We start from the raw sequence: 25,626 nt of genomic DNA, 5'->3' as shown, positions 1-25,626 counted from the left end.
GTGGCTTTTGATCTATTCTGTTATACTGCACCTGTTTACTATTAATGTGGTGAATAATGTCCTGATGAACTTAACTGAAGAATAAGCTAACTAAATTATGAGTTTTCTTCTTATACGCTGTTTTGTTTAGTCATAGTAGCGTGTACACGCTGGTTCACCTAACTGAAGTAGCGTATATGTTTCTGAGCATTGAAAAAGTTTGATTGATCTGATAATACTGATTCACCCCCCCTCTCAGTATTATTTCCAACAATTGGTATCAGAGCAGGTCCTTCAGAGAAGCTTGATCGCTTGAAGGTAGATCATTCATCATGAGCAACTACGAGAAAGAAGCATCAATCAGGCCACCGATTTTTGATGGGACAAATTTCAATTATTGGAAGGTAAGAGTTACTGCATATCTTCAATCTCTTGGTACAGAAGTTTGGAACATTGTAGAAACAGGCTATGCTTTTCCTTCAGCTACTCCTACAGATCCAGCTGAGAAAAAGCAGTATGAAACAAATGCAAAAGCAGTCAGTACTCTATTAGGAAGTATATCCCAAACAGAATTCATGAAGGTCATGCACTTCAAATCAGCAAAAGAGATATGGGACAAAATGATCACTAGCTATGAAGGAGATGAACAGGTAAAGCAAGCTAAACTTCAAACTCTCAGGATTCAATATGAGACTCTCAAGATGTATAATGATGAAAGTGTGGCTAATTATTTTCTTCGGGTAGATGAGATTGTTAATTGTATGAAAAATTTGGGTGAAGAAATAAAAGAGACTATAGTAGTTCAAAAGATTCTAAGATCATTATCCCCCAAGTTTGAATCTAAAGTATCTGCAATAGAAGAAAAAGAAAATCTCCGTGTTCTCACTATGTCTCAGCTACATGGAATTCTAACTGCTTATGAAATGAGAAAGGGAGGTCCATCTGACAGAAGGGAAGCTGCTTTTAAGGCATCAGGAAAAGAAGATTACTATGAAGCAAGCCATGTTCCAGAAGAAGAGGAAGAAGAATCAAATTTTGTCAGAAATCTTCAAAGGGGTTCTGGAAGGTTCAGAGGTAAGCTACCTTTCAAATGCTTTGCTTGTGGAAGAGTAGGTCATTATGCTGCAAAATGTCCTTATAAGGATAAAGGAAAAGAACCTGCTAGATGGAACAAGAAACAAAGTGCAAATAAGAAAAGCTACTACACCCATGAAGATAGTGATGGCTTATCAAACAGTGATGAAGATGAACAAGGTAATAAATATAAGCTGTTAATGGCATTTGAAGATGATGATTATGAGGATGCTGTAGATGTGGATAATCTCTATAATGAAATTACTAGACTCAAGAGATGCATAGAAGAAAAGAGTGTGATCATTGATACTTTGCAATTTCAAATTGATGAAAAGGAAAAACATCTTGAAAAACTAGAAGGTGAAATTGTTGGTCTCAGAAAAGAAATTGAGAAAACAAAAACTATTAATCTTAAGTTTGTCAAAGGATCTGAAACTTTGGATGAGATTATCAATGTGCAGCGGTCTCCTCTAAACAAGACAGGTTTGGGCTATAATGGAGAAACCTCTCAAGCATCCACCTCAAAAAGTTATCTTGATGCAGCAAGAAGAAATGAGCAGAAGAACAATGAAGATAATCAGGTAAAGCAGGGACGAATTACAAACAGAAACTATCAGGGACAATCCTTCTTAAGGGTGAACAAAAGCTACAACCAACCACAGGTAAAATCCTCTCAGTTTGGCTCAAGAATAGATGAAAATAGAAATTACAATCAGTTGGCTGGTAGATTCAATAACCGCAGAAGCTTCTTCAATGGACAATGCTTTTCTTGCCATAACTTTGGTCACAAAGCAGCTCAATGTGTTGCATATAAAACAATCATGACTAGGGAAGCTCAAAAACAAAGAAGTATGACAGGGATTACAAAGAGGACCTATAACAACTTTTCGGTTCTTGAAAATGAAGTTGAATGTTCTATTTGCAATAATTTTGGTCATAAAGACTCTGAATGCAGGAGCAGGTTTCAGGAGAAAAAGGAACAAGCCACGAGCACCAAAAAATGGAGAATAAAGGAACCTCAGACAGAAAGATGTGGGATAGCTTTTTATGCAGAAGGACAGGAAAATCTATGGTACATTGACAGTGGATGTTCGAAACATATGACAGGTGATAAAGAAAAACTTGAATCTTATTCTACTTTAGAAAAGGGAAAGAAAGTTTCTTTTGGAAATGATACTCCTGCAACTATAAAAGGAAAAGGTATTGCTCCTTTGAAAGAAAAGGTCAAGGCTGGAAATGTTTTGTATGTTGATGGATTGAAGCATAATCTACTAAGTGTCAGCCAGATGTGTGATCAAAAAACCGAGGTTATTTTCAGATCGAATGGATGTCTTGTTCGTGATCTTGATACAGGTAAAACAGTTCTCAAAGGCAAAAGAACTCCAAATAATCTGTACATATTTGAAGAAGGACAACAACAATGCTATCTTAGCAAGGATGAAGAGCACTGGTTATGGCATCGAAGGTTGGGACATCTAAGCTTCTCACAAATAAGGAAAGCATGCAAATATCAGGCAGTTCGCGATCTTCCAGATATCAAAATTCCAGACAACACCATATGCAAATCTTGTCAGTTTGGAAAGCAAACCAGAACTAACTTTCCAGAGAAGGAAGGATCAGCTAGCTTGCCTCTTGAGCTAGTCCATACAGATGTATGTGGTCCATTTAGGAAAAGGACACCTCGAGGAGAAGAATATCTGATATTATTCATTGATGATTTCTCAAGGTTTGTTTGGTTAGGGCTTATGAAGCACAAAGATGAAGCATTCGAAAAATTCAAATCCTTCAAAGCATTGGCTGAAAATGAATCAGGACACAAAATTAAGTGCCTCAGATCTGACAGAGGTGGGGAGTTCACATCAAATGAATTTTTCGATTTCTGCGATGAACATGGGATAAGAAGAGAATTCTCTACAGCTAGAACTCCTCAGCAAAATGGGGTTGTGGAAAGAATGAACAGAACTATCCAACAAATGGCTCGTGCTATGCTCGATGAATCAGGTACTCCTGCAACCTTCTGGGGTGAAGCTGCACATGCTGCTGTTATTATTCTTAACAAAACAAATGTCCGAGTAAACAGCACTCAAACACCTCATGAGCTTTGGAGTGGTAAAACTCCTTCCGTGAAGCATTTCAAAATCTTTGGGAGCAAATGTTATATTAAGAATACTGATGAGCAACTTGGCAAACTTGAACCTAGAGCAGATGAGGGCATTCTTCTTGGTTATTCTCCACATAGCAAAGCATACAAGTGCTACAATAAAAGACTTGGCAGAATTGTTGACAGTATTGATATAGTGGTTGATGAGAAGGGATATATTCCTAGGCAAGTTCATCATGAAGACATTGAAGAAGATGAAGGTTACTCTCAAAGGCGAAATGATGAAGAAGAAGAACCTCAAGAAGAAGAAGAATCTCAAGAAGAACCAGAGGAGCAGACAAGAATAGAAGAGAAGACTCCATCCAGATATGTCCAAAAGAATCATCCAGAAACTCAGATTGTGGGGCAAAAAGAAGCAGGAGTACAAACAAGAAGGACACTTGCAGAAGCTTCAAGCTACTTGGCACTACTCTCCTCCACTGAACCACAAAATGTGAAAGAGGCATGCAAAGATGAATGTTGGGTCAAAGCAATGGATGAAGAACTTGAGCAAATCGAAAAGAACAACACTTGGGAATTAGTTCCTAGACCAAAAGATAAGAATGTAATAGGAACAAAATGGGTCTTCAAGAATAAATTAAATGAAAATGGAGAAGTAATTAGAAACAAGGCCAGACTTGTTTGTAAAGGGTATGCACAGCAAGAAGGAATAGATTTTGAAGAGACCTTTGCTCCTGTGGCAAGACTAGAGGCCATCCGAATGTTCCTTGCTCTCTCAAGCTTTCAAAACTTCAAGGTATTTCAAATGGACGTGAAATCAGCCTTCCTGAATGGAGACTTAGAAGAAGAAGTATATATTGAGCAGCCAGATGGCTTCATTCTTGGGAATGATCCAAACCTTGTATGCAGATTGAAAAAGGCACTCTATGGACTCAAACAAGCTCCAAGGGCTTGGTACTATCGGTTGGACAAATATCTTCACCAACAAGGCTTTTCAAAAGGATCAGCAGATAGCAATCTCTATATAAAAGTTGAAAATAACAAATTGCTAATTCTTGTTGTTTATGTAGATGATATTATTTTTGGCAGCAATGAAGAGACTATGAGTCAAAACTTTGCCTTGGTTATGCAGAAAGAATTCGAAATGTCACTTCTTGGAGAATTGACATATTTTCTTGGATTGCAAATCCAACAAAATGAAGGAGGTATCTTCTTGTCTCAAACCAAATACCTCAAGCAGATCTTGAAGAAGTATGGCATGGAAGAGTCAAAGCCAGTTTGTACACCCATGGTTACAGGATGCAGCCTCAGTGCAAATGATGAATCAGCAGCAGTTCACCAACCCACTTATAGATCCATGATTGGGAGTTTGCTTTATTTGACAGGTACTCGACCAGATATTACACATGCAGTAGGAATGGTTGGAAGATTTCAAGCCAACCCAAAGGAAACTCATCTTCAGGCAGTCAAAAGAATCTTCAAATATCTTCAAGGGACCCAAAACTATGGCTTATGGTATCCTAGAAATACAGATCTCACTCTTCATGCTTACACAGATGCAGATTGGGCTGGAAGTGTGGATGATAGGAAAAGCACAAGTGGTGGTGCTTTCTTCATGGGTTCCAGATTAGTATCTTGGTTCAGCAAGAAACAGAGTTCGATTGCCTTATCTACAGCTGAAGCAGAATATGTGGCTGCAGCATCTTGTTGCACACAACTTCTTTGGATGATGCAGACCTTGCAGGACTTTCAAATCACTTGCACTCCACCAGTTTCTATCTTATGTGATAATACAAGTGCAATCAGCATTTCAAAGAATCCAGTCATGCACTCAAAGACCAAGCACATACCAATCAAGTACCATTTTCTTCGGGAACAAGTGCTTGAGCAGAAGGTCAAGTTGGAGTATGTTCCTTCTAAGGAACAAGTTGCTGATATTCTCACAAAACCACTGCCCAGGGAAACTTTTGAATATCTCAGACAAAAGCTGGGAGTAGTTGATGCTTCATCCTGCTGTTGAAGCTTGTCTGTTCTACAGAAAAGTTGGTATACGCAAGTTACGTAAGGTATATACGCGTATACACGCAGATTTATGATGGGAAAGTCGCGTGTAAGGTGTACGCTTGTTGCAGGATTATATCCGCGTACATACGCTGTTTCATGCAGGAGAAATCGCGTATATGAAGTTCTGAACAGCAAGGGCAAACTCTGGAGTTCTGAACAGCAATGGGTATGTCAGAATTCTTCAGGCACGGTTTCAGGGGGTGCAGCAGGCACAGGTTCAGGGGGAGCAGCTTAAAAGTCTCATAAAGCATTGTTGGCATTCAGATGTTTTGGTTGTTGATTTCAGGAAAAGGAGCTCAGAAAGAAATCCCGGTTGCTGATCTAAAAAGATGTTTATCATATGCTGCTGGTGACTTTCATAAGTCTTGGTCTAGATCTGTTGTCTCTATGTCATGTATCTCTCTTGCGATGTCTCTTTTATGGTGTCAAGGTCATGTAACGGCCTATGTTGGTTTCCCCACTATGCCTGGGATGAATGCTGTAATATAATTGGTTGTTTCTGTTATGTCCCCTCTTGGTAGGGAGTCTGGATGTATATATTGAGTCTTTTGGTGATAGGAAGGTCCCTTATGGTGTATAAGTCTTGGTTCTTGTTGAAGAACATCTTTTGCAGATCTGGCCTACTTTCAGGGGGAGCATGAGTCAGCCAAGCAGAGGTATCAGCATGTCCTCAGGGGGAGCACAGCCCTTTGCCCTTGATGTCAAAGGGGGAGAGTGACTTGGTGTGGTGGTTGCCATCAAGTCCAAAGGGGGAGATTGTTGGCATTATGATTCAAGTGTTGTCCTTGATGGCAACTCACTCAGAGGTTGGTACAGGTGTTCAGAGGTTGGTACAGGTGATGGCAACTTAATCAGAAGACAGATCTTAGTACAGCATGCCAAGGAAGTTCATATACGCAGGTTCGTTAAGCTCAAGTCGCGTGTACACGCTAGTTGGATTCAGAAAAAGCGCGTGTATGTGGAAAAGTACCTTTGGTCCATGGTGGTTAGTCCTTGGAAGTTGTGCCTATGATTTCGGACCATTGTGTCTCGACGGGCGTGTCGATCCCTAGTTTTGAAGTTGATGGTATTGTGTTACTATGGTTTTGGCTCTTGGTATTGAGCAAGGCCTAAGGCTATATAAGGAGAAGAAGATCATTAGGCAAACACATCTTTCGACAAGGCTTGAATATCTAAGAGAGAAAGAGATCTGATATGCAGGTGCTGGGTTGCTTGATCTAAGCCAAGGAGAGATCACATTGGTTGATGGAAGACTAGATCTAAGGATAGATCGGGATCTAATGGTTTGAAATGCACTATCATGATATGGGTGATTATGCGTATTTCTAGATCTGCATATTGTCGCAATGTTATGTTCTGGGTCTAACTGATGTCTGGTACAGCTGCAAATTGAGAAAATTTATTTTTAGATCTGTACGCAGGTTGGCTTCGGCAAAAGCGCGTGTATACGCGGGTTTTGCTCATTGAAGTAGCGTATATCTTTTGAAGCTTGATTTTGGGTTTACAGTGGGGTCTGACTGTTATTGCAGAGTTCTGTAGTCTGCTCTGTGTTCTGGTAACTGGTGATTGACAGGGTTCAGTGGTTCAGTGATTCAAAGTTTGGTTGTTTTATGCTTCAATGATCTGTTGTGAAAATTGAATGAATTGGGGTCTACAGATTGTAATGTTGTGCTTCAGGAATATCCAGTCTGAAAATGTATGAAAGGTGGTACCTGAAGGAAAGAAGATTGTAGGTCAGCACCTACGTACTAGTATCTTGGCTAGTACAAGAGCAAAGGGGGTTGGAGCTCCCTTCCAAGGAAGTTTGGAGAACGAGAGAAGGTTGTAGCCTTCTGCAGGTTGTAGCCTGCGTACTGGTATAAGGCTGCACCAGTACAAAAGATTGTAAACTGAAGTTTCATATTAAAGAAAGATAGAGACAACTTGCAGCAGGTGGTTTTCACCCACATTGGGTTTCCACCTTACATCTTGGTGTTCATGTGTGTGGCTTTTGATCTATTCTGTTATACTGCACCTGTTTACTATTAATGTGGTGAATAATGTCCTGATGAACTTAACTGAAGAATAAGCTAACTAAATTATGAGTTTTCTTCTTATACGCTGTTTTGTTTAGTCATAGTAGCGTGTACACGCTGGTTCACCTAACTGAAGTAGCGTATATGTTTCTGAGCATTGAAAAAGTTTGATTGATCTGATAATATTGATTCACCCCCCCTCTCAGTATTATTTCCAACAGCTTTGACACAACTTGCTTTTTCAATTTTTAAGAGTCGAGAAAAAGCTAAAGATGACTCTAGTCGCCTTCGATTTTTAATGAGCCTGAAGTGACAAGTGCTCAGATGGACCTTTTCTTTTAAGGAGTCTAAAAAGGAATGAAAGTGACTAATTTGGAAATCTAGACAGAGGGGATTGCCAAATCAATCACAAAACTGTAGAATACTTTTTATGTTATGATAGTTAATCTTCTCGAATGCTATGTTCGGTGCATTGTGAACGATAGGGCGGCAGACATGGCTTCCTAAGGATAAAGGATGTAGCCTATTGTGGTTTCCCAATATATACTCAATGGTACATGGGAGCACAAGTCCGTACTGGCACTTGTTATCTCAAAGAGGAGGAATCACCGAACCTACAATGAAAGCGATAGTTACCAGGCTTTATGATGTGGGAATACGTCTCTAGCCTAGACTTCTAAATGTTGTGTGTTAGGTTCCAAAGTGTTTTTATGTTCATTGAAGTTTATTTTATAGTTGATATTTCTTAAGAAGTTTGCCTCTAAGGTTCACCGCGTGATGTAGATATACAATTCCTAAATATGCAATCTAAGAAGATAAACAGTCGCTTATTTTCTTTTTGCAATGAAAATCCTAGCTACTAAGGAAAGAGAAATGAAATTCTTTCAACATAGAGGAGAGAGCACACACTAGATGCACTTTTCCTAAATCAACTTCAGCATGCAATCTTAATGCAAATGCACATGCATGTATTGTTTTTCAATTTCCTTAATGTGAAAATGACAAAAAGAAAACAAAGTATAGATCTGAACTATCTTCTTTCAAAGCGACAGTACTAACAATGTTCTTTTCAAAAAACGAAAGTAAAGCCAAGACGACACTTTGCGATTTCAAATTCAAAATAGCTTTCGACACTTGAAATACTAATGATTCAAGTCAAATACAATGGAAAAAGTGTAATCAATTGTCTAAAAGAGGAATGCTTTGTAATACTCTTTTTCTTGACTGAAAACGACACTTGCGACACTTTCAAATCAAAAGATGACAGTTCGATTAAGCTACTATTTGCACAAGAGAACTGTAAATGACGAAAAATACATAAAAAACATTCACAATTCTTTATCGATGGAGGTTGAATAATGCAAAGGAAGATGGTTTCAATAGAGATACACTGATCACAGACAGCAAAACTACTGAAAAAGGCTGAAGACAATGAAGAAAAAACCAAAATCTGGAGGCAGAAATAGTCTCATCTGATCATCGCACCTGTAACACAGGGAAACACGGATGCATCTCACCTACAGCACACAGGAGGTGCAATGCATCTAGACTGCCAAGAAGAGACAGTGTGATGGTCCAGGGATGAGACTGAGCTTGGTTTCTTGCTCACAGTTTGCAGCTAAGTTCAGGGATTTAGGCTGAGCTAATGATTTTCAGTAAACACAAAGTATAGGGGTTGATCTAATGAGGTTATTTGAGCTACCAGCAAGGAACTTAGGATGTTTGCAAGCTAAATTTTTAGTCCATCAACCAACCTGGAGATTGACTGAAGCAGCGTTGATCTACTTTGTAGTTGCATAGAAAAAGCAGTTCGAAGGCTAGCTAACTTAACTTTAGGCTTCGTCTGTGGTTTATAAAGCAAACAACAGTAACGAAACAAACAAACTATTTGTTCCCTAGTAGAATCACCATTTTTTTATTGGGAAAACTAGTGTCTATTCAGAGCTACTAGTCCCACTAAGATGGGTAGCTATCTTAGAAACAAACAGATTAAAGTTACTTGTGTTTTCCTTTATGACAGATAGATGAGAGAGAAGCAGAGAGTACCAACCTCAGTCTTTTGCTTCGCTCCTTGCTTGTTTCCTCCCTCTTTTGATAGAGATTCAACACTCCTTCCTTAATTGTCCTGCTTCAAATAACACCTGTAGAGTCAAAGCGGCATAATACCATCAAAGCATAGAGATATATAACCATAAACAATATAGGATCAGATGTATATTAACCATACAAATGCATATATCAATATAAGATTCAGAGATATACAAGAATATGGAGGAAAACTCAAATAGCTTTATTGATAGAAGTAGTAGAAGAGAGGATTACAACCCATTGGTATGATCCAGTGCCATCCTCCCAGCATGAAAGCCCTTTTCACCTCATACAAAGCAAGATAACCCAACAATGTCTTCAAAGAGAAACCAACAACACTTCCTTGCAAATTACAAAATTCTAGCCTTTGGATCTCTTGGATGAGGGATCCATATATAAATGTTTACAAAAGAGTGAGTCAGCTTCTGGGATTTTGATTAGTGTCATTTCACTGATAGTTCTTGGTTCCACTTGGAGATTTCAGATCTCCTACTCATCCCTGGGTGAATTCAGAGAGGCAAGTGTCATATGAGCAGTTTCTAGAAGATTCTCTGGGTTTCCACCTAGCAAACTGCTTCTGCAATTTGTCTGCTCTCGCTCATAACACCCTACAGAAGGGCTTTCCAGTATGCATTGCGCCCCCTGTGTGTAATAGGTGAGATGCATTGCACCCTATGCATGGAGCAGTCTGTATGGTCCTGTTTTAACCAGTTATGAGTAGTTTTTCATGGAGAACTTCAGGGAGATGATGTAATCATATGACCTTGTTCCTTTAGGGTATGAAACAACATTTTTAGGGGTTTAGAAGCCCTTGGTTTATGGAAATATGTGATTGGGGTTGCAGTGCCCAAATATTTCTATAACACCAAGGAGACCTCACAAGGGTGGTAAACATATACGAGAAGAGCCTACTTCACTTGCCGAGCTGCTGGCCTGTTCTCTTGCTGTCACATGCTTTCAACACCAATATTGTTATCAGTTCTGTGAGATGGCAGAGAGATTCCAATACAATCATGAGTTGTCCAGATTGTTTGTGCTCCATCTTCATAATGGTCAAGTCATTTTGGCAGGTGTGACATTCACCTTGACACCCGAGACTATTTCTCAAGCAACTAGCATTCCAAATGTTGGTGTGCAGTGGAATAAAATGCAGCAGATTGATAGAGAGCATTATGAGCCTTACATCAAGGCTGGTTATCAAAGGCATCTTAGTAGAGTTTTTCCCTTCAGATATCTGAAGGACACATATGCTCCTTTGATGAAACTCATAATTAAATATTTCAGTTGTGAGGGCTGGTTTTCTCGCCTATATGCCTATCACATCAGATTGTTAATGCACTTCACTAGGGTGAGAATGATGAATCTCCCCTATTTTATTTATCAAAACATTGAGAGGATGACCACCTTAGTGCATAGGTAGCCTCCTTAGTGGCAGTATAACAGTATATATCATTTTGCACTAATCAAAATTGTGGTCTTGCATCAGCTTGGTTTACAGAACATCTCGTGGGAGGATTTCATTTCACATGAGGTCTTTACAAGTCCTCAAGTACCCCCAGCAGTTTTTCATGAGACAGGAGGACCTTCACATCAGCAGGAGATTCATGAGACACAAACCACTAGTGTGCCAATGTTTGCCACCTATCAAAAGGGCACTAGAAGGTTGTTTGTTGCGGCAAAACGAGTATTATCTCCACCCGGGGTGGAAGGGGTCTCATATCCTCCATCAACAGAGCAGGTACAGGATAAGGGCAAGCGGCCATTACATGATGAGGGGCCTTCAGGAGGGTAGGAGACAGATTTCATTCTTACTCAAGATGATGACACCGATTTGGGCTCACAAAGCTCAAAGCTCAAGGAGATCATTTAAGAGCAACAAGTGGACATTCATGTTTTGTCTCTCAACCTAGAAAGAGCCAAGTGGATAATCAAATATCTGGAGCAAATAAACAAATAGCTAGAGGATCAGCAAACCATTATGGAGCTACAAAACATATGAGAAAACTAGCAAGCTTCCAAGAGGAGGAAAGTCAGGTTCACACCACTTGAACAAGAAATCAACGCTGATCGTGAATCTTGGCTTGAGAGGGAAAATATCCACTTGCAAAAGATGCTAGAGAAGGCCAACAGAGACAAAATTATGTTGAGGCACATGGCCCATCATTACTTGGTGAGAAACAAGGTGTGAAAAGCAAGAATCAGGATTTTGAAGGCTAAGTTGAAGAAGGCATCGAGGAAGTGAAAAGAGCAAGATAGACTTTAGATCTTGGCTGAGGCTTCCTTGGCCCAACATAGCACTTGATGAAGGACACTCAGCCCACATTTCAAGAAATTTGGGACACTTTTTGCAATTTTGAAAATTTTGGCCTAAGAACAGGTTTTTTTGCAGGATGCGTCGTGCCACCTGGAGTGCGCTTTTGCTAGGGACCTCCTTTTGAGGAAAACTCAGCATTTCTAGATTTGTTATGGAAAAATATGAATGCCCAAAAATGGCAAAGAAATTTTGACAGTTTTTGAGCTACCAAAAAGGTCAAAAACACCTCAAAAATGACCTTTCTACCCCTTTTCGGACACACAGGAAGCAGTGTTGGGAGAACTCAGTTTTGGAGGGGAAAATGGAGTCCAAATTCAGAAATTCCACTTGTTCTTGAAATTATCCAGGTAGACCTTTCCAACAACCCCACTTACAGAAAATTTGGACACCAGGAAGGCCTCCAAAATCAGCTGCAAAAATGCGCTACGCATAGGGACATCAGCACGACGCATAGGAGGAAATTTGCTCATTTTGGCCAAAAAACTCTGTTTTTCGCCTAGTTTCTTCACAGTTTGAGTTTTCTCTTTCTAATAATCAAACATATGATGTAATTTAATGTGACTTGATGGATTTTGATGTAATTATGGTAAATTTTCACTAATAGAGGTAGATTCATCCATCAAAAGGTAGTTTGCAACTGAATGAATCAGTTCCCTAGTTTTTAGAGGCAAGCTGTTCCACTGCCTACTTTTTAGTTCTCAGTTTAGATTTTGTTGGAACAGCTCCTAAACTTATGAGCTTGACCCCTAGAGGCTAGGATGAGTTGTTGGTTGCCTATATCTTGTAATTTTTCAGTCATTGGCAAGGGTTGGACTTTTGGGAAAGCTTGGAGCTTCATTGTATACTCATTTCAGCAGTTTGGCAAAGGAATAGACCAGGGTTTGCAGCACTTTATGGGATTCTTGTGGCATCTTGCTTTGGTATTGTGTTTCCTTCTGTAATTTTAAGTTTACATGTGTTTTATGTATGCCATCATCTCTCTTTGCTTCATCTTAACTAAATCAAACAAGGATAAAGGTAGAATTCATTGATTTGCAGTGCTCTACCTAGGGTTTATTTAGTTATTTATGTTTTCAGTTGTTTGAAGAGGATCCCTGAGACTTTCATGCCCTCTTCAACTCCTCACCAGTCTAAAGGCCATCCATCTCACTCAATTTGAAGTACCAAACCATTTTCCTACCTCGCCCCATAGAGATCTTTGCAAAACTGAGCCTCATTCCCCGGACCCAAATCTGTCTTTCACATTTGAGCCAACAAAACATCATCAAATTCAATCAAAACTCTTTTGAACATATACCTAGCCTAAAATTAGTCTTTACATCAGTCATCTCAAGCATTCCTTGATAAATTTTTATTGAGATTGACGAGGAGAGAGCCCTCTCCCAACCTGGTAGGGCTAGCTACCAGGTTAAGCGTGGTTTGATGTTACCCTAGATCCTACCTTTCTTAGCCTGAGGTAGATTTAGGCACTAACATAGTGGCGACCATACTGGGGAAGAGATTGTTTGTTTGTTAGTGTTCTTCATTTTATAAACTACAGACGGAGCCTGAAGTTATGCCAGGTAGCCTTCGAACTGCACATTGCTTTGCGAGTGCATAAGTAGATAAAAGCTGCTTCAGTCAATCTCCAGTCTAGTCTTATAAACAAAACATCTGACTTGCAAATTGCCCCAGTACATCAAATAATTCTAGACTTTTGGATGATGAGTTTAGAATTTGATAGGCTGAATAAGTTGATTTTGTCCATTTGATTTTTGGGAATAATTCAACACACTGGCTTCCAGACGACACACCAGAGCAAATCCTGATCCTGATCCACCTCCTGTGTATGAAAATCCAAATCTTATTCCGAGAATCCTTCATCAAGAAAGTTCTATGATTCCTATGTTCAAATATCGTTCATGTCCTATTGGTTTTTAGTATCTTGAATATCTTAAGTTTGACAAACATTTTGATCTGTCGTTGTTTGAGACCAAATCTGAAAGTGCTATTGGTTCTATTGTCCTAAATCCAGAGTTTGTCAAAAATATTGAAACTGAAAAGGCCAATAAATCAATTGATGATTATATTTTGAAACTTCAAACTTCCATTGTGGCTATAAACATTCCTGAATTCTTAGAGTCTGCATCTGCAATTCTTGGGTCATCTACTATTGCGTCTAGTTTAGAAATTCCTACCGAACCTCCTTTCATTCCAACCATTCCCATGCATCCTTCCATCTCTGATCAGAAATCTACAGTGTTGTCACCTCCATCCACTCCTTCTACCCCTCAAACATAAAAAAATTCTTCACCTCCATCCACACCTCATAAACCTTATACATCAGCTACTCCACCCCTCCTACATCCCCAAGACCAATCGTAAATCCACCTAGAGCAATGGCTACCCGATATGCACCCCTTGTGTTGCCTCAAAACTTGGATAGCATGCCCGCTGATTATCAAAGCAAAATTCCATTGTTTGACGGTACCCCTCAAGGTATCACAGCTCAGCAACATGTGGATAGGATGGCAGATTTCTTTGATCTCCACGAGATCGATGCAGAAAATGTAACAATGAGATTTTTTGTGCAAACTTTTGGAAGTGAGGTCAGAAAGTGGTTTAGAGAATTGCCAGCTAGAACAATCAATTAATTGGAGGCACTTCAAAGAAAATTTTTGGATCGCTGGGAGGTAAAGAAGAACCCTCTTCAAATTCTTTCCGAATATGAAACCATCAAGAGGAATGTTGGTGAGAGTGTCCAAAATTATTGTGTTAGATTCAATACTATTTACAATGCAATTCCTGCTAATATAAAGCCACCTATGGGGCTGGATTTGATTAATTTTCCTGATGGTTTCGATCCTAATATGGCCTATCAATTAAGAGAAAGAGATCTAGCTACTTTGGAAGACATGCAGAAAATTGCAGTAAGCGTTGAAGCAAATCTGCTTGCCAAGAGAGTTAGAACAAAGGCTGAAAAGAAGGTAAAGAATAAAGGAAGAGGATTCCACTTCAGATCAAGTGCTCTGTAAGATTGAGAAGATGTTTGACATGTTAACAATTGATAAACCCAAAGCACAAGTCAGAAATCCAAACTTCTGTGGTCAGCAGCAACCACAATTCAGAATCGAGGAATAAGAGCAAGGAGCACAATACCAAGCGGCGCAGCAGCAGGTGAAGACACCCTTACAGCAGAATTTTGTACATGGTCCAGAAACAGATGATGATGAGAACGTAATTGGAGAGGAGAATCATTACTTTACACCTGATGATATGCTAATTTTTATCACTAAAGATGAGGAGTATTCAGAGAGCCCAGCTGTACAAAGAGATGAAAATTTCATCTTGGCAAATGAAACAGTTCTTGAAGAAGAGTCTGATGAATATCAGAGGGGTTACATGAATGCTTTGACAGCCCAGCAGCGACAATATTCACTCAGGAGTAGAGATGTACCCATAAATCCAATTCAGAAAAGGAAGGAGGTGACACCGCCAAAGAATGATCCTCCCATTGTGCAGAAAAAGGGAAAAGAGACAGCTAATCCTACCACCAACAAAACACCATCAGCAAATGAAAGATCAAATCAGCCAAGTATATCAAAGGAGAAAACTGAAAAGAAGGATGTTTCAGCTAAAGAGGTAGAGAAAATGTCAGTTTTTAACTTAGAAAATGAAATTTCTAAGTTAAAAGTATCTATTCCTTTGACTGAGTTGATGAAGAATAGCAGCTATAAAGGTCAGGTGTCTAAGATTTTGAATTTAGATCCATTATCTGATATGGTAAACATGGAGTATGATCAACCTAAGTTGATCTTTGGTCCAGAAATGGAAGTTCAATCTCAAGCTAGTGATGTAGCTCCTTTTTACGTCAGCCTTAGGGTGCATGACTATGTGTTACACAACGCTATGTTTGATTCCAGAGCCTCTCATAATCTCATGCCTAAGGCAATCATGGAGAAATTGGGTTTGGATATCACCAGAAAGTATCATGACCTTTACTCTTTCAATTCTAGTAGAGTAAGATGCATTGGTCTTATTAAAGAATTGGTGGTCAGTTTGGATCAGATTCCAGCAAAAAAATGTTTTGATGGATGTGGTTGTGGCAGATATTCCTCCTAGATTTGGCATGCTTCTTTCCAGATCTTGGGGAGCAAAACTTAAAGGCACATTGCAGCTTGATTTCTCCTATGCTACTATTCCCGTGTTTGGTCAGATGAGGAAATTATACTGGGAGCAAAAGATGAAGTACATGATCACTAGAAAGGAGAAACCGGTAAATCATCTAATCAACTATGTACATACTGATTTAGAATCATTTGTTTTATATTCTGATAGTTTTAATGATGTAAATAGCCAAGTAGTTGAATTAGAAGACATTCCAAAGATCACTAAACATTTCAGAGAGGTCTTAAAGCAAGAAAGACAAAGACTTAATAGTACCGCTAAGCAATCAGCCTTCCGACAACAGTAAAATAATGATGGACAATAGGGAAAAGTAAAAGAGCAAACAGAATTTCAGCATTTGGAAGAGGACAAAACCGGCTTGTGGAGCATGGATTTTGATGGCGCAGTAGGAAGGGAAGGTGCTGGAATTGACATTTGGATATGCAACCCTGTTTTCTCCCCAAACAAAGTGCCAAGTAATGTAAGGGTCTATTCGTATAAATTGGCTTTTGACTGTTCAAATAATGAGGCTGAATATAAGGCTTTAATTACTGGTTTGAAAATCCTTAGAAAGTTAAATGCTAAAAGAATTTCAATCTATGGTGACTTTGAGTTACTTATCAAGCAAGTGAAAGGGGAATACCAAGCTAAGTATCCTCGAATGTGGGCCTACCACAATGTGGTATTAGATATCTTGAGATTGTTTCTAGATTACACTTTGACATGTGTCCCTCGTGTTCAGAATGTTATTGCAGATTCACTTGCAACAACAGCAAGTAATTTGAAAATTCTGATGAATTCAAACAATAAGTTTGAGATTCATGTGAAACATCACCCGGTTGTCCCTGATAATCAAAGGTATTGGCAGGTGTTTCAAGATGATAAAGAAATCGAAGAATTTCTGCAAAATGAAGGTAAATTCAAAGACACTTCTATCGATGGGGAGCATGATGATGGTGAAGCAGATATAGAAGTCAATCAGATGGAAGTTTTGCAGCTCAAAGACAATGTCATTCCTAAAGGTCTAATACCTTTAGAGGAGTTGTTCGATCAAGATGATGTAGCCTGAAAACCGAGCTTGCTGCCAACCGAGAAAGGAGTTGAGGATGTGAACATTGGATCAGCAAAAAATCCTAGAATGGTCAAGTTATCAAAGGCGTTGCCTCCATAGGTAAAAGAAAAGTATATTAGTTTATTATCTTCATTTACTGATGTATTTGCATGGGACTATTCAGATTTGAAGGCATATGATACGAGCATAATTCAGCATATAATTCCGATCAAGCCAAATCGAAAGCCATTTCGACAGAAGTTAAGAAGAATAAATCCAATGTTGTTGCCCTCAATAGAGAAGGAAGTGAATTGATTATACAAAGCTGGTATAATCGTCCCCATAAGACTTTCAGATTGGAATTCAAATTTGGTGCTCCTGCGCAAGGAAATAGGTGAGATTCGATTATGTATTGTTTCAGAAATCTGAATAAAGTATCTTTGAAAGATAACTATCCATTGCCCAAGATGGATCACATACTTCAATGAGTATTTGGAGTGTCCCGTATGTCACTACTCGATGGTTATTCCGGTTTTAACCAAATTCTAGTCCATGAGGATGGCAAAGATAAAATAGTGTTCACTACTCTGTGGGGAACTTTCCATTATGCCAAGATGTCTTTCGGATTGAAGAATGTTGGTGTGACCTTTCATCGAGCCATGTATATTGCATTTTCTAATGAAAAAGATGTCTTTTTAGTTGTTTATCTTGATGATTTGACAGTTTTTTCTAATTCAGATGAAGAGCACCTTTATCATTTGAAGATTGTATTTCAACGATGTAGAAAGTATGGTGTATCTCTCAATCCAAAGAAGAGTTTGTTTTCCATGGATGAAGGCAATCTTCTCGGTCATATTATATCAAAGGAGGGCATCCGCATTGATCCAACTCGAGTGGAAGCCATTTAGAAGATTGATTTTCCATGAAGTAAAAAGGAGATCCAATCATTCAATGGTAAGATGAATTTCTTACGTCGCTTTGTGCCCAATCTTGCAAAACATTTAAGGGAAATCACAAACATGTTAAAGAAAGATAGTGTAGTGAAGTGGACCGAGGAAGCAATTAAGTCTTTCAATTTGGTGAAATTGGCCCTTTCTTCAGCTCTGGTTTTGATCAGCCTGGATTATACTCAAGATTTCATTTTGTTTTCATTTGCCTCAGATCATACAATGGCAGTGGTCTTAATGCAGAAAAGAGACCAGCTCGAGAAACCAATTTCATTTTTCAGCAAAACCATAAGGGATGCAGCTTTAAAGTATAATATTATTGAAAATCAAGCTCTTGCTTTGGTAAAGGCATTAAAATATTTTCGAGTCGATATTCAGCTTTTCACAACCTTGCTTATGTCCCTAACGCTGTTGTTAAAGATGTCTTAGTGCAAATAGATCCAAAAGGGAGACGAGGCAAATGGATCGTTGCTTTGTTGGAATATGACGTTGAAATCAAACCAAAAAAGCTCATCAAAGGATAGGGGCTGGCCAAACTAATGGCTGAGTAAAATTTGCATGCCTTGGACATTAATCTCATTGATGCTATGTCTGAGGAAGATGAAGAAAGTTCGCCCGCTCAGGTATCAGAAATTTTTATTCTTTCTCCTTAGTATTCAGACATTGTTTATGTGCTCCAAAATCTATCACCACCACCTGGAATGGCTAAGAACAAAAGTAGGACGATGAAATTAAAGGCTGCCAAGTTTTCTATCATGAATAATGCACTCTATTGGAAAGATCCCGGTGGTGTCTTGCTCAATTGTTTAGTTGAAGAAGAGGCAAAACAAGTTCTGAGAGACTTTCACAAGGGAGACTGTGGAGGTCATATTTTCTGGAAGACAACAGCCAACAAAATTTTGAGAGCGGGATATTATTGGCCAACTCTCTTTGCTGATGTGTACAAAACTGTTACAAGCTGCCACAAATGTCAGATTTTTCAAGGTAGGAGAAAATTGCAGCCTTTACCGCTCAAGCCAATTGAAGTAAGTGCTCCATTTCAACAGTGGGGTTTGGACTTCGTTGGTGATATTCATCCTACTTCTTTAGCACAGCACAAGTCGATCCTCAGAGTGACAAACTATTTTACCAAATGGATTGAGGCGATTCCCACTAGGCATGCCACTGATTCGGTAATCATTTCATTTCTTGAAAACAATATTTTGTCTCGTTTTGGCTGTCCAAACAAGCTGATCACTGATAATGTAGCAGCTTTTAAATCTAAAAGAATGATTGACTTTTGTAATAAATATCAAATTAGCTGGGGGCACTCAACTGCATATTATCCACAAGGCAATGGATTGGCGGAATCCTCAAATAAATCCGTAGTCAATATTATCAAAAAGCTATTGGACACGAACAAGAAGAGTTGGCACAAAAAGTTGGTTAATGCACTTTGGGTAGACAGAGTAAGTCGAAAGAAATCTATAGTTATGTCCCCTTTCAAGCTCGTGTATGGTGTTGACACAGTATTCCCGACCTCTCTTGCAGTCCCGGTGGTTAAACTTCTGCAGGAAGCTGGCAGCGTGGATGATCATTTGTAGCAAAGAATCAATCAAATGATCCATTTACAATAGACTAGAGAGGAGGTTTTTCAAAACACTTTCAGGCTGCAAGAGAGAATCAATAAAATATATGATTGAAAGGAAAAAGTGGACAAGTTTCAAATAGAAAACATAGTGCTGAAATGGGATGCGAGAAATGAAGATAAAGGTAAGCATGGCAAGTTTGAGAATATTTGGAAAGGACCTTTTAGAATTGTTACATATTGGGGCCAAAATGCTTTCCTTCTAAAAGAAATGAATGGATAAGATTGTCCAAGTGGGCCGGTCAACGGTCAGCTGCTCAAACAGTACTATTTCTGAAATGTTTTCTGCTGTCATATGTATCATTGTACATACTGGTTTATTTTATTTCATTTCAAGTGTGTACTGTCATCATTCATTCAGTTTGGGGCCCGAGGTGAAGGCTATAAGTTTGATTTCAATTTTGGTTTGGATTGTTTTAGTCAGGTCTTTCAGTCGATTTCAGTCTTGAAATTGAGTCAGTTTTGAGTCAGATTTCAGTCCTGAAATTGAGTCAAGAGTTTGGTTTTGGTTTGTCAAAGTTATTGACTCCATAGCCCAATGGACGAAGGCACTTCCTACTTTCCCAGAGATCTATAGTTCTTAGCACCTCCAAGGAGCTACCATCCCCATTCGAGCCAATGTTAGTGTTGGTACCTTCATCCCTCCATCAATGATCAAATTCTCTTATTGCATTGCATGTTAGGTGTCTCACCTGATTAGCTGCATTCCATTAGGGTCATGGATCATCTGACGGTAGTGGCTTATTATACATTTTCCCTCATGTGCTAGCCCATTTTCATTCATCTAGATCATCTACAGTCAATTTTTGACTTCAAATATGCAAAAGTCATTTTTAGGGTTTTAGGTCTCATTAGGTCTAGGGTTTCGTCAATAAGGTCTTCAAAATGCTCAATAATGGTCAGCAGGCACATGAGGAGGTCAAATAAAGTTTTAGCAACAATAATTTCCATAATCACATGCTCAGTGATTGATTTTTCCTAAAAACCTTGTTTTGAGGAAAAATAGAAGTTTTTTATGTTTTCATGTATAAATTTGATGTAATTTCATTTTTTTCATATGTAATAACCTCAGTAGCAACCCTGGTCACCTTGCCTAGCCTCTGCAACTCCATCACCTGCAAGGCAAACAAAAGGTCAAAGCATTCAGTTCATCAAAGGAAAAAATAAAGCAAACTGCCCAAAAACAGAGTTTTAAAAGCAAGTCAAAGGCAAACATTACAAAGTGGGTTTTTATAAGTGAAAAATTAAAATCCTTTGTATATAAACCATTTGTTATGTTTAAAGAGTTCATTTTCATCTAAAGGAGAAAGAGTGAACAAGAGAAAGGTCATGTTGAAGCCAAAGACCAAAATCGCAGCAACTTTGGCAAATTTAAGGGGCGCGGCACATTGGGTCGTGGGTGCGGCACATCCATTTGGCGTGGCGCATTGGGCCGCACTCTTCAGTGTAAAAATTACATAGGCACGACGTATTGAAGTGGCACAGCGCACTGGGTTTATGGCACAGTGCACAGGGTTTGGAAGCCGATTTCATCCACAACCACCTCCCAAACTGCCAAATTTTCTCAATCTTCAGTTGTTCAAGTAAGTCAAACATTCCTCCATGATCAGTGAATGAGTTTCTCTTGGTGTTTATGGTGATTTAATGAGAAAAACTTGAAACCCTACCTCCTTGCAATTTTTGTCAAAAACAATTGCATAGGGTTTACAACTTGTGTTTTTTGCTGCTAACTCCACTCCTAGCCATTTCTCACTCCCTCACTCTTTCATTCCCTCATTCATTTTTTCCCTCTCATTACATTTTTATCAACCCATTCCTCCAATCCCCATATCCCTAAGTTTACTAATTCTAAATTCCTAATCCCACTATCCCAAACCCTAGTTAAAAATTTCCAAACCCTAACTGCTACCCCAAAGCTTAAATACTGTTCCCTAAACCCTTCTATTCCCCAAAATCCTGTCAACAACATTCCCAAAACCCCTCATACACTTTCCCTCCACAGTCCCTCATACATTCTCATCCTTGACAACAAAAACCTAAAGACACCATAAATCTCTTCATACTCATCAAAGAAAACTCAAACATTGGCAAACATGGAGTCAGATCCTTCCTATGATCGAAATGAGGAGACACTCAGTGATTCTTCTAGAGAAATGCATGCACCAAGGAGACCTCACAAGGGTGGTAAACATATATGAGAAGAGCCTACTTCACTTGTCGAGCTGTTGGCCTGTCCTCTTGCTGTCACATGCTTTCAACACCAATCTTGTTATCAATTCTGTGAGATGGCAGAGAGAGTCCAGTACCATCATGAGTTGGCCAGATTGTTTGTGCTCCATCTTCATAATGGTCAAGTCACTTTGGCAGGTGTGACATTCACCTTGACACCCGAGACTATTTCTCAAGCAACTGGCATTCCAAATGTTGGTGAGCAGTGGAATAAAAGGCAGCAGATTGATAGAGAGCATTATGAGCCTTACATCAAGGCTAGTTATCATAGGCATCTCAATAGAGTTTTTCCCTTCAAATATCTGAAGGACACATATGCTCCCTTTATGAAACTCATAATTAAATATTTCAGCTGTGAGGGCTGGTTTTCTCGCCTATATGCCTATCACATCAGATCGTTGATGCACTTCACTAGGGTGAGAATGATGAATCTCCCCTATTTTATTTATCGAAACATTGAGAAGATGGCCACCTTAGTGCATAGGAAGCCTCCTTAGCAGCAGTATAACATTATATATCATTTTTCACTAATCAAAATTATGGTCTTGCATCAGGTTTGTTTACAGAACATCTCATGGGAGGATTTCATTTCACATGAGGTCTTTACAGGTCCTCAAGTACCCCCAGTAGTTTTTCATGAGACAGGAGGACCTTCACATCAACAAGAGATTCATGAGACACAAACCACTAGTGTGCCAGTGTTTTTCACCTATCAAAAGGGCACTAGAAGGTTGTTTGCAGCGGCAAAACGAGTATTATCTCCACCTGGGGTGGAAGGGGTCTCATTTCCTCCATCAGTAGAGCAGGTACAGGACAAGGGCAAGTGGCCATTACATGATGAGGGGCCTTCAGGAGGGTAGGAGACAGATTTCATTCTTATTCAGGATGATGACACCGATTTGGGCTCACAAAGCTCAAAGCTCAAGGAGATCATTCAAGAGCAACAAGTGGACATTCATGATTTGTCTCTCAACCTAGAAAGAGCCAAGTGGATAATAAAATATCTAGATAAAAGAAACAAACAGCTAGAGGATCATCAAACCATTATGGAGCTACAAAACATACGAGAAAACCGACAAGCTGCAAAGAGGAGGAAAGTCAAGCTCACACCACTTGAACAAGAAATCAATGTTGATCGTGAATCTTGGCTTTAGAGGGCAAATATCCACTTGGAAAAGATGCTAGATACGGCCAATAGAGAGAAAACTATGTTGACGCACATGGCCCATCATTACTTGGCGAGAAACAAGGTGTGCAAAGCAAGAATCAAGATTTTGAAGGCCAAGTTGAAGAAGGCATCGAGGAAGTGAAAAGAGCAAGATAGACTTCAGATCTTGGCTGAGGCTTCCTTGGCCCAACAAAGAACTTGATGAACGAAACTTAGCCCAAATTTCAAGAAATTTGGGACACTTTTTGCAATTTTGAAATTTTTGGCCTAAAAAACAGGGTTTTCTGCCTGATGCGCTGCGCCACCTGGCGTGCGCTTTTTCTAGGGACCTCCTTTTGAGGAAAACTCATCATTTTTGGATTTTTCATGGAAAAATATGAATGCCCACAAATGGCCAAGAAAATTTGACAGGTTTCAAACTTCCAAAAAGGTCAAAATCACCTCAAAAAATGACCTTTTTGCCCCTTTTTGGACACGCAGGAAGCAGTGTTGGGAGAACTCAGTTTTGGAGGGGCAAATGGAAGCCAAATTCAGAAATTCCACTTGTTCTGGAAAGTATACAAACAGAGATTTCCAACAAGCCCACTTGAAGAAAATTTGGATACCAGGAAGAGCTCCAAAATCAGCTGCAAATAGGTGTTATGGATAGGAACATCAGCACGACGCATAGGAGGAAATTTGCTCATTTTGGCCAAAAAACTCTATTTTTCGCCTAGTTTCTTCACAGTTTGAGTTTTCTCTTTCTAATAGTCAAACATATGATGTAATTTAATGTGACTTGATGGATTTTGATGTAATTATGGTAAATTTTCACTCATAGAGGTAGATTCAACCATCAAAAGGTAGTTTGCAACTGAATTAATCAGTTCCCTAGTTTTTAGAGGCAAGTTGTTCCGCTGCCTACTTTTTAGTTCTCAGTTTAGATTTTGTTGGAACAGCTCCTAAACTTATGAGCTCGACCCCTAGAGTCTAGGATGAGTTTTTGGTTGCCTATATCTTGTAATTTTTCAGTCATTGGCAAGTGTTGGACTTTTGGGAAAGCTTGGAGCTTCATTGTATAGTCATTCAGCAGTTTGGCAAAGGAATAGACCAGGGTTTGCAGCGCTTTATGGGATTCTTGTGGCATCTTGCTTTGGTATTGTGTTTCCTTCTGTAATTGTAATTTTACATGTTTTTTATGTTTGCCGTCATCTCTCTTTGCTTCATCTTAACTAAATCAAACAAGGATAAAGGTAGAATTCATTGATTTGCAGTGCTCTACCTAGGGTTTATTTAGTTATTTATGTTTTCAGTTGTTTGAAGAGGATCCCTCAGACTTTCATGCCCTATTCAACTCCTCACCAGTCTAAAGGCCATCCATCTCACTCAATTTGAAGTACCAAACCATTTGCCTACCTCGCCCAATAGAGATCTCTGCAAAACTGAGCCTCATTCCCCGTACCCAAATCTGTCTTTCACATTTGAGCCAACAAAACATCATAAAATTCAATCAAAACTCTTTTGAACATATACCAAGCCTAAAATTATTCTTTTCATCAGTCATCTCAAGCCTTCCTTGATAAATTTTCATTGAGATTGACGAGGAGAGAGCCCTCTCACGACCTGGTAGGGCTAGCTACCAGGTTAAGCGTGGTTTGATGTTACCCTAGATCCTACCTTTCTTAGCCTGAGGTAGATTTAGGCACTAACATAGATTCAAATGATTTATGTTTGAAGAAGTTGTAGAAGTACTAGAACTTGAACCTGTGTCAGAAGTGTTATAGCCTAAATCTACCTCAAGCTGAGAAAGGCAGTTCTAGGGTAACATCAAACCACGCTTAACTTGGTAGCTAGCCCTGCCAGGTCAAGAGAGGGCTCTCTCCTTGTCAATCTCATGAAATATGGCAAATAATTCAAGAGATTGTTGATGTAAATATTAATTTTAGGCTAGGTATATGATGAGAGGAGTTTGATTGATTTTAATGGTTGTTTGCTAGATCAGATGAGGAAGGCAGTTTTGGGTCCAGGAAATGAACTCAGATTTGCAGAGGTTTCTGTGGGGTGAGGTAGGAAAGTGTTTTATCACTTTGAATTAGATGTAATGGTGAGTCTAAAGATTGGTGAGGAGTTGAATAGGGAATGTAAGAATCATAAGTCCTCTTCAAACAGTAGAAAACATGTAAAACTAAATAAACCCCAAGGCAGAGCACTAAAACATCAATGAATTCCACCTTTACATTTGATTCATTTAGTTATGCAGAAAAAGAGAGAGATAATGGCACACATAAACATATGATAAAATGAATAACATAGCAGAAAATAATACTAATTCGCCTTGCCACAAGAATCACACAAAATGATACAAAACCCTGGTTTATTTCTTTGCCAAACTGCAGAAGTGACGTACAATAGTGCTCAAAGCATCCACAACAGTCCAACCTTGAAAAATGACTAAGAAAGTACAATATATAGGCATCAAACCACATATTCTAGCCATCAGGGGTCAAATCCATGAGTCAAGGAGTTGTTTCAACAAGATCTAAACTAGGAATAGGCAGTGGAACGGCTTGCCTCTAAAACTATGGAAACTGATTCATTTAGTTCAAAACCACCTAAAATTGATGTATCTTCCTCCTTAAGTCATTTTTCATCATTTTTACATCATAGTACATAAAGTTACATCATATTACATCATTAATTTGACCATGAGAGAGAAAAAGTCAATCTGGTAGAAAACTAGGCGAAATTATGAGCAAACAGGCAAAATTGGCAAATTTTTCTCCTATGCGTAGCGCCACTGATTCTATGCATAGCACATTTTCCAGGCCAATTTTGGAAGGCTTG

This window comes from Pinus tabuliformis, chromosome 5_1 (genome assembly GCF_031772625.1).
Source record: "Pinus tabuliformis cultivar Carrire ecotype Pingquan chromosome 5_1, CPIR1, whole genome shotgun sequence".
In the NCBI taxonomy this organism is placed as follows: domain Eukaryota; kingdom Viridiplantae; phylum Streptophyta; class Pinopsida; order Pinales; family Pinaceae; genus Pinus; species Pinus tabuliformis.
This window is presented reverse-complemented; position numbering follows the sequence as displayed.